Raw genomic sequence first — 14202 nt, 5'->3', positions numbered from 1 at the left:
CGGATCCATCTTGATGCCCCATCCCCAAACCCAACTCATGCACTTTGACTCTTTTGGCTTTTTAGGATAGGTTCCCCCTATGTGGCCTTGGCTAGCTTGGTGCGGGCTATACAGTCTAAACTGGCCTCAAGTCCTGGCCGTCTTCCTGCCTCAGCCTTGTAAGTGCTGGGGTTGCAGGTACACCCCACCTTGTGCAGCCAGACTCTTGCTTACTTACTTAATTGTTTTTTAAGCGAGTATTCAGGGCTGGTGAGATAACTCAGGGGGTAAAGGCACTTGCCACCTCAGCCTGACAACTTAGGCTCAATCCTGGGATCCACATAGTGGAAGGAGAGAACTGATCCCCACGAATTGGTCTCTGACCTGCACAAGTTCACAAACACAAAAAATAAATAAAAGTCATAAAAATGTTAAAGTATACATTCATTGTACAAATGGTGAGCTTCATCTGACGTTTTAATGTATGTACATTGTGCTCCTTGTGTATTTACCCTCCCACACACCCAATTCTTATTCTTTTTTTAAAGAATTTTAACAAATACCAATCCAAGTTCTCACTCTCTCCCCCTCCCATTCCTTCCACACCCTCTGCCACCACACCCCTATCCTTTTTATAAATGTATTTTGCATTGTTTTTGAGAGAGGCTCTTCCTATGTAACCGCCCTCCAGATTAGAGATCTGCCTGCCTCTACCTCCCAAATATTGATATCAAAGGATGTGCCACCAAGCCCAATCCCAATGTTGTTATTGTTTTTGATTTTGTCATTTGAGACAGACTGTCATGTAGTCCAGATTGGCCTTGAACTCTGTGTAATGGATGACCTTTATGCCCCTACTTCTCAAATGCTGGAATTACAGGTATGGGTCACCATGCCCAGTTTATCTGGTGATAAACTGTTGTATGTTAGGCAAACACTCAACTGACCTACCACATCTTTAGTTTTCTTAGACTATCCATGAGGAATTATCTGGACCTTTTGATAGATAACCAAATACATGGACACTGAAGTCCCTTCTAGAAACACCGTGACATTTGTATGCAACCCACATATACCGTCCTTGGACTTCTGGTCATATCTGGCTTACTTGTAGTATCAAGTTTAAATGCTGTCACATAGTTGTAGACTCTATACTTCAGGGAACAAAGCCAAGAAACAGAATCTGTACATGTTTAGAGGAGACACAATTTTTTTCAAATACTTTTTGTCTGAGGCTGACCCAGTCTCAACTACAGTACCAGGATGCAGAAGCTTGCCATGTATGTTCCCACAAAGGTAGCATCTGTAGAATAAAACACACTTGGGGTTAGGGATTTATCTCAGCAGTAGAGTGCTTGCCCAGCAAATGCAAAGCATGGGATTCAGTCCCCACTTATACCAAATTATTTAACATATCATACCTGCTCCTGAATCTCCACTTTCTCTTTATGAAGGGGTAAACTCTCCCACTTTTTACAACTGAATTTAAGTTTCAATTCTCTAAGAAGGACACACAGGTGTCTTTCCCAACAAAGAGCCATTGATCTACAAGGCCCTTACATTCAGTGTTGAGGGAGAGAGCAAATACAGAGAGCCTAAGTCAGCCTCACAGTATCTCAAAGACAAACCCAACAGCCCCTTCTGAAACACATCCAACCTTGTGAAAGTGTGACCAGAAGTCATAAACCAATAAGAAACATACTAATGTAACTGCTGCTTGCTTAAACAGTTGATTTTGAGATGGCATAATTGCTCCTAAAACTCCCCTTAACTATGAATAAAAGGAGCCTCCAGTTCCTCTAGGGATTCGTCACCATTTTGGACAGGTGAGCAACCCCACATGCATGTGGTATAATAAGTGTTCTTTACTGTTCCATACTATTTAAGTCTGGGGTCTCCCTTCAGCATTTCCTCAGATCCTATACTTAGACACTTATTCCACCCAGAAGCCTGTGAATCTCCACTCTGCTCAAAGAATAGTTACAAGCCAGGAGTTGAGATGCGAGCCTGTGACTCCAGCACTCAGGAAGCTGAAGCAGGTAGATCATCACAAGTTCAAGGACAGCCTGAGCTATGCACAGAAAAGAATTACAATAGCCAAGTAAATACTGGATGCTAAATCTTTTTTAAACTTGATTTTTTTCTTACTTCATTTTCACTGTTTATTGTTTTTATTGCACTATACATTTTTCCCTGCTGCCCTCTCTTCCTTTCCTCTCCCCTTCTACCCTCTTGGTGACCCCCATGCTCCCAATTTGCACGGGAGTTCTTATCTCACTGTTTCTTAGCTGCCTTCAGGCTTCCAATATTTTTTTTAACTTGTAAATGTTTTTTTCATACGATATATTCTAATTACTGTTTCCCCTCCTTATATTCCTCCTAGTTCATCCTCCCTTCCTGCTGTGGGAACTTCTTCAGCCAGTAGCATTTAAGATACCAGCCCACTTGGGCATGGTCTCTTACTATAAATGCCAAGGTAAAGCATGAGTGCGCTCTCTCTCTCTCTCTCTCTCTCTCTCTCTCTCTCTCTCTCTCTTTCTCTCTCTCTCTCTTCCAGCTACTGGATTCAGTTCCTATTCCCTGTTTGTGCAGAAGACTGTGATCTATGAGTCTATCCCTAAATAAATAACCCTTTATAATACTCAATTCTGATCTAGTGTGGGATGCCTTTTGAGCGTCCATCTTCATCTGGCACCCAATGGGGGCCCAGTCTACCCTTTACTCCAGTCACTTGGTGCATTGGTCACTGACTCTCCCTGCCCCATGGCTCCAGCCTGCACTCAGACACAGCATGCTGCTGTTCACCATTCCCTGGCTCATGACCCACACGCTGCTGCCTGCGATCCCTAAGGTGAGTTAGCGACTAGCAACTGACAGAAAGCCTTGGGCTTTCTTCTTAGTTACCAACTCTCAGAATCGCTTTGATTGTCATTGATAACTGCTCTTAATTTGTTAAACAAAGCATATTTTTCAGTATCTAACACGCACAAAACCAAACTGAGCCTGTTCACCACTGCTTGCATCTCCGGGCCTCACAGCTGCAAATGTGACATCTGCTGGCCGATAACGATTATTACACCTACTCCAATTCACTGTATTTGCCTTATGACAGGTAAAATCTGGAAAACTACAAAAATTACCAGTAACATAACCATACAGGAATTTAATAATTATTTTGATTATGCTGTGCATGGTATTTTTCAAGGCTTATGTGATTTTCCCTTATACATCTCTTTATTTGATTCTAGGGATTAGTTTTGTTTTTCATATTATCTCATTAAAAAGTGATTTGATAACAGAGCCAAGAATGAGGTACTTTTAGAAATTATACAGTCTTTATAAAGTAATGACAAAGAGCTAGTTGGGAAAATCAACACTTTGGAGAGGGATACCATTAATTTAACAGACAAAATCCAGTCAATGTCGAAGGGTGCTGAGACATTACCTGAGCATTAAAGAATTTGTGCTGCTGAGTTTAATAATTAGGATATGTTAAAAAGTTATGATAGATTAACAGATAAGATACCTCTCCAGGAAAGTAATATGCACACCATCAAAATTATGTCCAAGGATGAGATGTTATCTTTACTGGACAAATTTCAAACCTTGGAATCCTCAATGAGGGCATTAGAACAGAACACTGGGCAGGAGATTCAGACTTTACAAAAGGCAGTGGTAAAAAAAATTTGAAAAGATTGAGGAAATTATTGAAACTGATATCAGGAACATAATGTACAAAGACAGGATTTAGCCTCATAAGTATGTGTCAGACTCAGAGATGACTTACCCAGAGTTTTAACTGCCTATCTGGTGATATCCTCAGAAACACTATCTGGCACAAAGTACCCTAAGGTGGTCAAAGAATATTCATGACAACCTATAGGTATGAGCAATATAAAAGAAATTAAACAGGCAATAATAGCTTATAGACTATGTTTGCCATTTGCTAGGGAAACGGTAAAAAATGTGGACTACAAGCAATAAGGCTACCCCACATGGTGGCTTCAGTTAATCTCAGTGGTACTAGAAGAGAGACTTCAGCTGCTTTGGAAGTATTATTGGAGAGAAGAGGCAAAAATTTTAGAACAATAGGGGAAAGCACAAGGATTTGAGACTCCCCAAGATCAAATTCTTGGTGAGGGACATTACTCTGATCTTCAGGACCAGGCTCTCTATGGCAAACATACCTTGTTCCTATGTAGTACAGTAGCTTTAAATGATTAGGACAGGATTCAGGAACTAGGAAAAATAATTGAATTATATATTAGGGTTAAACAGGGCCAGAGAGAACCCTTTAGTGACTTTTTACCAAGATTAGTTAAGGCTGTACAAGTAGGAGTAACAGACCCAGAAGCTAGATGTGTATTTATTGAATCTTTGGCTTTTTAAAATGCCAACTTAGAATGCAAAAAGATCCTTGGATCTTTGAAGATCAGATCAGCATCAATAGATGACTGGATCTTGAATGTTGAGACATTTGACTATAGTACTGAGGCTTGGGTAGGAGAAGCAATTTCCAATGGTATGAGGAGACACCAAAATGCTAAATGTTTTAATTGTGGTAGAATGGGGCATCTGAGTAGGAACTGTAGACAAGGAATTCCTAGGAATAATGTCTCCTCTAGGGATGGCAAGAACAGGAGGATTCAGCATTCTGGTATATGTAGGAGGTGTGACAAAGGCTAACATTGGACCAATGAATGTAAATCAACAAAAGCCAAACAAGGCAACCTGATACCATTGGGAAACTCCTTGAGGGCCTCTCACAGCCCTCCATGTCAAAGGTGATTCAATCATTCCCAGTCACTGTGAAGAGCATATCTCACCAGAAAAATTAAACAATCCAGTGCCTACTGTAAAAAACCAAACTGTTCTGGATGATGGAACAGACATGGAGGACAAGTCAAAAACTCCAGTAGGAAATAGGAAATGTATATTTTGTAAGACTTTTATACATGATCAAAGACCAAAGCTAAGAGTGCATATAAATGACATTGTAATTGAGGGATTACTAGACATGGGTGCAGATGTGAGTATCATTATTCTAGAATATTGGCATCTGAATCAGCCTCTTTAAGAGGCAGATATTCAGTTCCTAGGAATTGGAACCCTATCTCAAGTGAAACAAAGCACAAGACAGGTTGAATGCATAGGACTAGAAGGACAGAAAAGAAGGTTGAAGCCATATGTAGCTAATATTGCAGTGAATTTATGTGGTTGTGACCTATTGCAGCAATGGAATACCCAGAATAATGTTCCTGCAGTTCCAAAACCTCATGTTTCTGGGAAGGATATTATAAGGTACTATAGAAAAACATCACCAGCCTTTCAGGCTGAACAAGAACACAATGCAACTAGCAAACCTTTAGAGGTACTAATAGCCCTGCCTTTAAAATGGTTAACTGAGAAACAAGAATGGATTAAACAATGGCCTTTAACAGAAGACAAACTGCAGGCTTTAGAACAGCTGGTACAAGAACAACTAGATGCTCAACATATTGAAGAGGCAACCAACCCTTGGAATTCTCCTGTATTTGTTGTTAAAAACAAATCGGAAAATGGAGAATGGTGACAGATCTAGGAGCTGTCAATATGGTTATCCAACCTATGGTCCATCTACAGTATGGAATTCCTCTGCCTTCTCTATTACCAAAAAATGGCCTCTTATACTTACTGATTTAAAAGATTGTTTCTTCACTATACCTTTACAAAAAAAGGGTCGAGAAAAATTTGCCTTCACAGTGCCTACTTATAATAATTCTCAGCCTACCAGGAGATACCAGTGGACCATCCTCCCACAGGGAATGCTCAATAACCCTGCCCTGTGCCAATACTTTTTAAGTCAGTAATTGGAAAAATACATAAGCAATTTCCTAAATCTATAACTTACCATTTCATGGATGACATTTTGCTATCTGATTCAAATACAGATACTTTAGAAAGAATGTTTGAAGAAGTGAAGAAAGTTTTGCCTAAATGTGGATTACAAATTGCTCCTGAAAAAATACAAAGAGGAGATTCTGTCAGTTACCTAGGTTACAAAATAGGTTTACAAAAAATTAGAACACAAAAAACACAAATTAGGAGAGATCGATTGCAGACTCTTAATGACTTTCAAAGATTGTTAGGAGACATTTCCAGTCTACATCTGGCTGTTGGGGTAACACCTGAGCTAATAATTTATTTAAACAAAACCTTAGATGGTGACAAAGACTTAAATAGTCCCAGAGAATTAACAGCTGAAGTGGAAAAAGAATTGATGGTCATTGAGGAACAGTTACAGGAAGCATTTGTGGATATGGTGAATCCAAATCTTAGTTGAATTCTGGTCATATTGCCTTCCAGAATTTCCCCTACACAAATTTTAATGCAGAGAGAAGACAATGACCCATAGTGAAGAGCTTGTGCTAATTTTTTGGGAGAAATTAATATCAATTATCCCAAAAGCAATAGATTAACCTTAAAGAGAAGTACTTGTATTCTTCCCCAAAATGTTCATGATACCCCAATAACTAGAGCCCTTACATTTTATACTGATGGAAATAAATCAGGAAAGGCAGGTAACAAATCAGAAGAGTTAAGTAAGCTGGAACAAAGCCCTATAATTCTGTTTAAAAGGCAGAGTTATATGTTATTCTCATGGTACTAAGGGATTTTAAAGAACTTTTCAATATAGTTACTGATTCACAATATGCAGAAAGAGTTGTCTTGCATATTGAAACTGCCGAATTTATACCAGATGATACATAATTGACTTCATTATTCATTCAGGTTCAAGACATAATCAGGAATAGGCTTTGTCCTATGTACATAACACACATTCGATCCCATATGGGTCTGCCAGGTCCTCTAGCACAAGGTAATGCAGAAATTGATCAATTATTAATTGGAAGTGTGCTGAAGGCCTCAGAATTTCATAAAAAAATCATCAATAGCAAAGATTTAAAGAAAGAACTTCCAATAACAAGGTAACAAGCTAAGGAGATTATAAAGAGATGTCCTACTTGCTCTTTCTATAAGCAAATACTGTTACCTGCAAGGAGTAACTCAAAGGAATGAAATCTGGCAGATGGATGGTTCCACTTTGCAGAATATGGAAAATTAAAATATGTATACCACACCATTGACACTTATTCAGACCTTCAATGGCCAATTGCCTTGAGCTCAATAAAGGCTGATTCAGTAATCACACACATATTAGAAGTTATGGCCTTCGTGGGTATACCTGCACAAATAAAGACAGCATATGTGTCTAAGAAAATGAAGCAGTTTTTGCTTATTATAATATAAAGCATATTATAGGTATAACAAACAATCCTACAGGTCAGGCAGTTATAGAAAGATCAAACTGAACAATAAAGGATATACTAAATAAACAGAAAGGGATGGAAAATGCCCCCCGAAATAGATTGCATAATGCTTTATTAACCTTGAATTTTCTTAATGTTAATGAGAAAGGAACAACATCAGCAGAGAGACACTGGATAATAGAAAAAACTTCTGAATTAAATCAGCCAGTGTATTTCAAGGATGTGTTAACCTCACAATGGAAACCAGGAGATGTGCTGCATTGGGGAAGGAGTTTCACTCTTGTTTCCACAGGAGAAGAAATGCTATGGACACCATCAAAACTAATAAAGATTTAGTTTGAAACAGAGAAACTTCTTGAGGAAGAGAAATGACAGTTCATCCACAGAGATGACAACCATACAAGTGGTAAGAAAAGCCCATAAGGGTTGGTGCAAGGTTCTGTTCTTGTGTTTGTAGGAAAATATACATCTTCAAAAAGTCAAGAGATCTTTGACATTTGGATGCCTAAAGAGGAAAAAATAAATATCCAGGAAGGATCACCAAACAAAAAGGAATATGACTTATGAGGACAGGTTATCTGAAAAAAAATTCATCTTATATATATGTATATACACACACACATACATACACACACACACACACACACACACACACATAAAGCCGGCTTTGGAGTTGGAAAATGACTATCCTTCTCTAAATCCAAGCATTCAGAATTTCTGTCTCATGTCAGGAGCCATCTGGTATGGGACAGAAAGAAGAAAGAATTTAGAAAAAAATTTGCTTTTCTCCATGTCTATTTTGTCTATAGCGCATCTTTCATTGAGTATATGTCTATACGACTAATGTTTAAGTTTTTCACAATGAACAGTAGCTTTTCCTGCAGTAATCTTTGAAATTTCCAAGAAGAAGATGGGCCCCACAACAACAACTCCACTTGGCCGATATGATATCAAGATTCTGATAGTGCTACTACAAGACCGGTTTTGGGTGCCCACTGCTGAAATGGTGCACCTTCTTACAACGTTCTGGTCAGAACTCCAAATAGGAGCCTCAGAAAAACCCTATTGACTATTCAGAGACTATTTGCAATTATACAAGACAGTAATCTTGAAACTTAACTGTCATTTACTTTTATAGGATCCCATAGAAAGAACATCACCTCCATGACAGCTAGAAGCAATTCTAGAAGACGGCATCCCCTCTCCCAACAAAGTTTATCCTCAGGGTTAAGGACAGCATTCAGGGGTTGATTATTACTCGCTTGGGGTAGAAATTATGTAGGCCCAAAGATCTTGAAAAAAAAAAGAGGGAAAATTGAACGGGATAAAGATAACAGATAATAAACTTATTCAAACTAATAATAATAATAGTGAGTAATAGAGTGAATTCTTGTGAGCTAGTATTTATGGACAGTTTACATTAGTATAGATTCTTGCATATTGATATAAGTTCAAATTATATTATATTGAATATGTTCCTACTCTTGTTTACAATATTTGTATACCTATACATAGTTATTTTGTCAGATTGTATGCTTGCATGCTTCTACTTCTGTTTAATACATTTTGTATATGGATACAATTTTTAGGATACATTTTTAGGATATATTTATCATAGTGTATCATATATTTCTACCTCCAATCAAGATACTTATACATTGTTTACATTTTAAGGTCATTGTCCTCATTTACTACACAGTTGTTTAAAGATTGTTTAATATTCTGATATGAAATCTTTTAAGTGATATAGATATTAAGTAGTATAGGTCAATAGTCATTCATGCTTGTTATACTTATAGTCAGACTAACTAGGTTCTTTAGATACACAGAGATTGTATTCTGCATAGACAGGTAATTTTCAATCACTTCAAAGATCTGTGGAACATGGCATTTAAATAACTTAGGGCTCTGTTGATATGAGACAAGATTGCTCCTGGAAGCACTGATCTATTCTTGGGAGAATGTTGAGCACTGAAGACACTCCACTTGGAGCTTGTTTTCTTCTTGGCACAACTAGTCTTTGGGCAAAGAACTACCCATGACTTGACCACTGACAAAATGCATGATGTCTGAACTGGACAAGCAGGATACAAGGAAAAGACTGCCAAATCTTGGCAAGATAGGTTAAGACAGTTCTGAAAATTTTCCTGCCTCTGAAAATGGTCTGTCAGTTACTCTAGGCCTCAGGCAAAGTTGATTGCTTCAACATTGCAAATGAGACTCTGAGTGATTGCCCAGGTAGCCAGTAGTCTCTGCCATCTACTGCACATTTTGGAAGCTGCTTAATTGCAATTCCTGCCTACTCAAGTAATATTATCTCCCTTCTTAGGCCTTCGATGGAGTTGAAGATTAGATAGTCGTAGTTACCTTCCTCTTATGATATAGCCAAGTCATTTCTAACACAAGATTTAGATTCCTTAGGATAGAATGATTATTAAAACATTTAGCATATGTTCCTTGCTTAATATTGTTTAAGCTGGTTGTAATTATAATTTTTATACTTGATATTTATTCTTGTTGTTTATGTTTTGTATCATTAAGCTTAGAACTCTCTTATTTAGACAAAAGGGGGAGGAAGACTGTGGGAAGTCTTTCTGTATTGATTGGGCAGAACAGAGCTGGGCGAGGGAGGGGACTAAACTTAATACTGGGAGAAAGAGGGCAGAGTTAGGGAGAAGCCAAAAAGCCCTCAGAGGAGAAAGGAGCTCCCAGCTGAAACCTTGCTGGTAGGCCACGAACCTCGTAGTAAAATATAAAATAATAGAAATGGGTGAGTTTAAGATGTAAGAGCTTGTTAGGAACACACTAGAGTCATTGGCCAAGCAGTGTTGTAGTTAATACAGTTCCTGTGTGAATATTTCAGGTCAGGGCAGCTGGGAATGAACTAGAGGCCTCCTCCAACACTCTCCCACTGGGATCCACACTGTTTCTGTCTCCGTTAGAAAACAAGCAGGCATCTAATGAATAATAATAAAATACAATAAATATAATAAAATGAGGGAAAACAAAAACAAATCAGAATAGGAGAAAACAAGCAGACAAGAAAAAGAGCCAAAGACAAAGCATAAGAAATGTGTATAAATAGGCACAGAGGTATTCTCCTTTCGGCTCTAGGTCCGTCGTTCCCCCCCCCCCCCCCGACACACATGCAGACCTGTGGGGCCCCATGCATGCTTCACAGTCCATCTCTGTGAGCGCATGTGTGCACCAGCCCTCTTGTGTCTATAAGGCCTTGTTCTCTGGTGTCCTCCATTCCCTCTGGCTCCTACACTCTTCCCTTCTCCTCTTCTGCAGAGTTCCCTGGGCATCTGATGAGGGTGAGGGATCTGATGGAGACAGTACTTTTAGGGCTGGGCATTCCAATGTCTCTGACTCTCTGCATATTGTCTGGCTGTGGGTCTCTGTATTTGTTCCCATCTGCTGCAGGAGGAAGCTTCTCTGATGACGGCTCTATGAGTATATAAGATGTTGTTAGTAGTCATTTTATTGCTGTGTTCCTTTGGCAGAGCAGTAGTATTTGGTTTTCCATAGGTCCTTGGCCTATCGAGTCTCAGGTTCTTGGCCATCTAAGCACCACTGGCTATGGCTTCCATCTCATAGAGCAGACCTTAATTCAAATTAGATATTGTGCCACTACTGCACCAGCGTATCTAGCAGGCAGGTCGCCATTGTAGATCAAAGGTTTCGTAGCTGGATTGGTGTTTACCTTTCTCCTTTGGTAGCTTCTAGAGTGCAGAGTACCTTCCAGTACCATTAACACTAGTCCATAGGTGTGAATTTGACCAACTCTAGTTTGACCAACTCAACTTCTCCGTGTTCACTGAGTTGTGCGGGTGTTGTCTTCTGCAATTGGGCCTGGCTGTCAGCATGAGGAGGGCAAGATTCGGCCTTGGCAATAGTCTGGGTCGTTTGGGGTTCCTGTGGGATACCTTTGGCCAAGAACATGGTTATATGTAACCCATTCAGCACTGGAAGATTCATTTGGTGATATACAGCTGAGGTTCTGTTTCTCCCACTATTTGGTGATTTCATTTAGATGACCTTCACATATGTCTGTAATTTTGGAAGCTTATACTGAATTAGGTTTCCATATGACTTCTCAAATGGCCCTTAATTTTAACTGCTGCTTCTGGTATTCCCTCACTTGTCCTTTCCCTCCTTCTCCTCTTCGTTTCTTCCTCCCATTCCAGCCCTCCTCCACCCCCACAGTATCCATCTGTCTGTCCATAACTATTTACTCTATTTTCCCTTCCTAGGGAGATCCATCTCCCCCACTCCCTTAATCTCTTCCTAACTTCTGTGGTTATAGATTGTAGGGTGATGATCTCTTGAAGCATCAGCTCCTCTCAGCTCCAGAACAGGCTGATATAGTTGAGACTGTTTACATCTCTTTTTCAAAAATTATCCTGTATTGTGAGTTGCTCCTTAGGCTAAAACACAACCCAAGCCCTTGCTGTTTTTCCTGTGCTGTTTCTCTCTTTCTTCTTATGTTCACACTTCCCCATCCTTCCCTGTTTCTTATTAGCTCCTTGACCTTGGATGTATTATTTCATCAGACAGTGAGATGGCTCCGTAGGTAAAATTACTTTCCACTCAAGTCTGATGACCCAAGTTCAATCTCCAGAGAACCCACAGTAATTGAAGGAGATAACTGGATCCACAAAGCTGTCCTCTGACCTCTCTATATATGAAACAGCAATGCATGCCTAGACATACATATCGTGTACATTCATGATAATAGTAATAATAATAATCAAAGTGCTGATGTGAGGTCGGAATGAGTCAATGCTTATCAAAAGCCTGGCAAAGTGCCTGGCATGCTCAGTGCTCAATAAATGGTAGTTTTTAGTCAAATATATTTATAAAGAAGACCTGGAGACTAGAAATTTGTTTTACGCCTGTAAACCTAGCACTCATGAGCAGAGGTAGAGGAATTTTTATGAGTTTGAGGCCTGCCTGGGTTACATAGTGAATTCTAAGCTGCCTCTGTTACAGTGCGAGTACTTCTCTCCAAACAAAAAGTAAAAAAAAACTATATGTTTAGATATAAAGTAAGATTGTATTGTTGAAGCAAGAGTACCTGGTTATTGGATAAAAGTGTATAAATACCATAGAAATACACTTGCAATATATGTGACATCTATGAATAATGCTTATATTACGTGGTGTAATTATATATTATTTAAATATACTATACACACTCAATTCATATGTTGTATGCAAAACATATTTACTGCCAAAACTGCATGTTTTCTGAAGTTTTGAGGCTACCTTTGGCTATATAGAAAATTTGAGGCCATCCTGGGCTATATAGTAAAATCGTGTCTCAAAAACGCCAGTACGTGGTCATGTGTGTTCAGGTATCTTCAGCTTCAAGTCATAGGCAGGTGAGCCATGTAATTTGAGTGCTGGGAACTGAATCCATCTCCTAGCCTCTGCTTAATTCTGGCAATTGCTTTGGCTCAGAGCTGCATGGTTTTATTCTATGTATTCTATGCCCCCACCATGCCAGGGCTTTCTTTCTGTGCTTGCCTCTGTGTGTCCTGTGTCTTTCCTTTCTGTTTTCCTTCCCTTCTTTTTCCCTCCATCTCTCCTTCTCCTCCTTTCTTCCAGTGTTGAGGGAAAGAACCTGGGACCTAACAAATGGTAAGCACTCCACCATGGAGGCACAGCTCCACACTCTCCTCTTAGGACAAGGGCCCAGTGTAACCCAGCCAGACTCTTTTTCAGGTCAACAAAAGTATTTCCAAGTAAGGTCACATCTGAGGTTCCCGGGAGATAGGATTTGCTTGGACACTATCCCCCTCTTACCTCCCATCCGTCAGAGTTTGCTACTTTTTGAGCCTCTCAAGCAAGAGAGAGATATAATGCCAATTATAAGGCTGAGACTGGACTTAGATTCAGACAAATACACTTTCTTTCTTAATTGGGGCACCTTTGTTAGACTCGAACAGCATGTTCCAACTGATCTAACTGTATCGTTGGAGAGGAAGGGAGGGAGGAGGGGGCAGGATGTGCTGTGAAGAATGAAGAAGACCAGCATCGGGTTTGATAATGTTGGCCCTCAGTCTAGATAATTTCGCACAATCCTCAAGGCCTCTAATAACTTCTGAGAAAACGATGAATGTTACTTAAGGTATTTAAAAGTTCACCAAAGGCAGATGGAGAGGCGACCTGCATTAGTTCCTCAATGTGTGTGCCTCAGTCACCTTCAGCTGCTGTAACAAAATGCCATCAACATCAGGGATTTAGTCACAGGTCCAGGCTTGGAAATCTGAGATCTGGATTCCATCGGATCCTGTGTCTGAGGCTGCACCTAGGGAATTGTGACTCACAGTCGGAATGCTGGGCTGTGAATGGTCACCATGTGGTCCGCGTCAGTTTTGTTTTAATTTATTTGTTTATTTGGTTGGTCTTTGTTTTGTTTGTTTGTTTTTGGTTTTTGGTTTTTTTTTTTGAAAGTCTCACTTTATACTCCAGACTGACCTGGGATTTACTATGTAGCTCAAGCTATGAGCTGTAGTTCAAACAGGCTTCAAACCCCCAGCCCTCTGCCTACCTCATCAGTACACACCCCTTCACCAAATGAACTAAACATCTTGTGCTTCAGTGATCTGTGTGGTGCACACATTGTTCCTATCCCCAGGGAGTCCGTGAATGTCTCCGATCCTCCTAGTCTAGCAGGACAGGAGCAAGAGTGTTAGGAGGAGGGACAGGAGCATCGCAGGAGGCTGGAATCAAGAGAGGCTCTCTTGGAGAGGCCAGCCAGAGCAGAAAGAAGCAGGCGCGGTAATGGGTCCACCCACAGTGGCTTCCATTAGCTCAGGGATGCTCAAGCATGGGGAGTTGATCAGATCCTAAAACCCACATAAAAGCTGGGTGTGTCCCTGTGCACCTATAGCCCCAGCACTGT

This window comes from Myodes glareolus, chromosome 6 (assembly GCF_982192425.1).
Source record: "Myodes glareolus chromosome 6, mMyoGla1.1, whole genome shotgun sequence".
In the NCBI taxonomy this organism is placed as follows: Eukaryota; Metazoa; Chordata; class Mammalia; order Rodentia; family Cricetidae; genus Myodes; species Myodes glareolus.
This window is presented reverse-complemented; position numbering follows the sequence as displayed.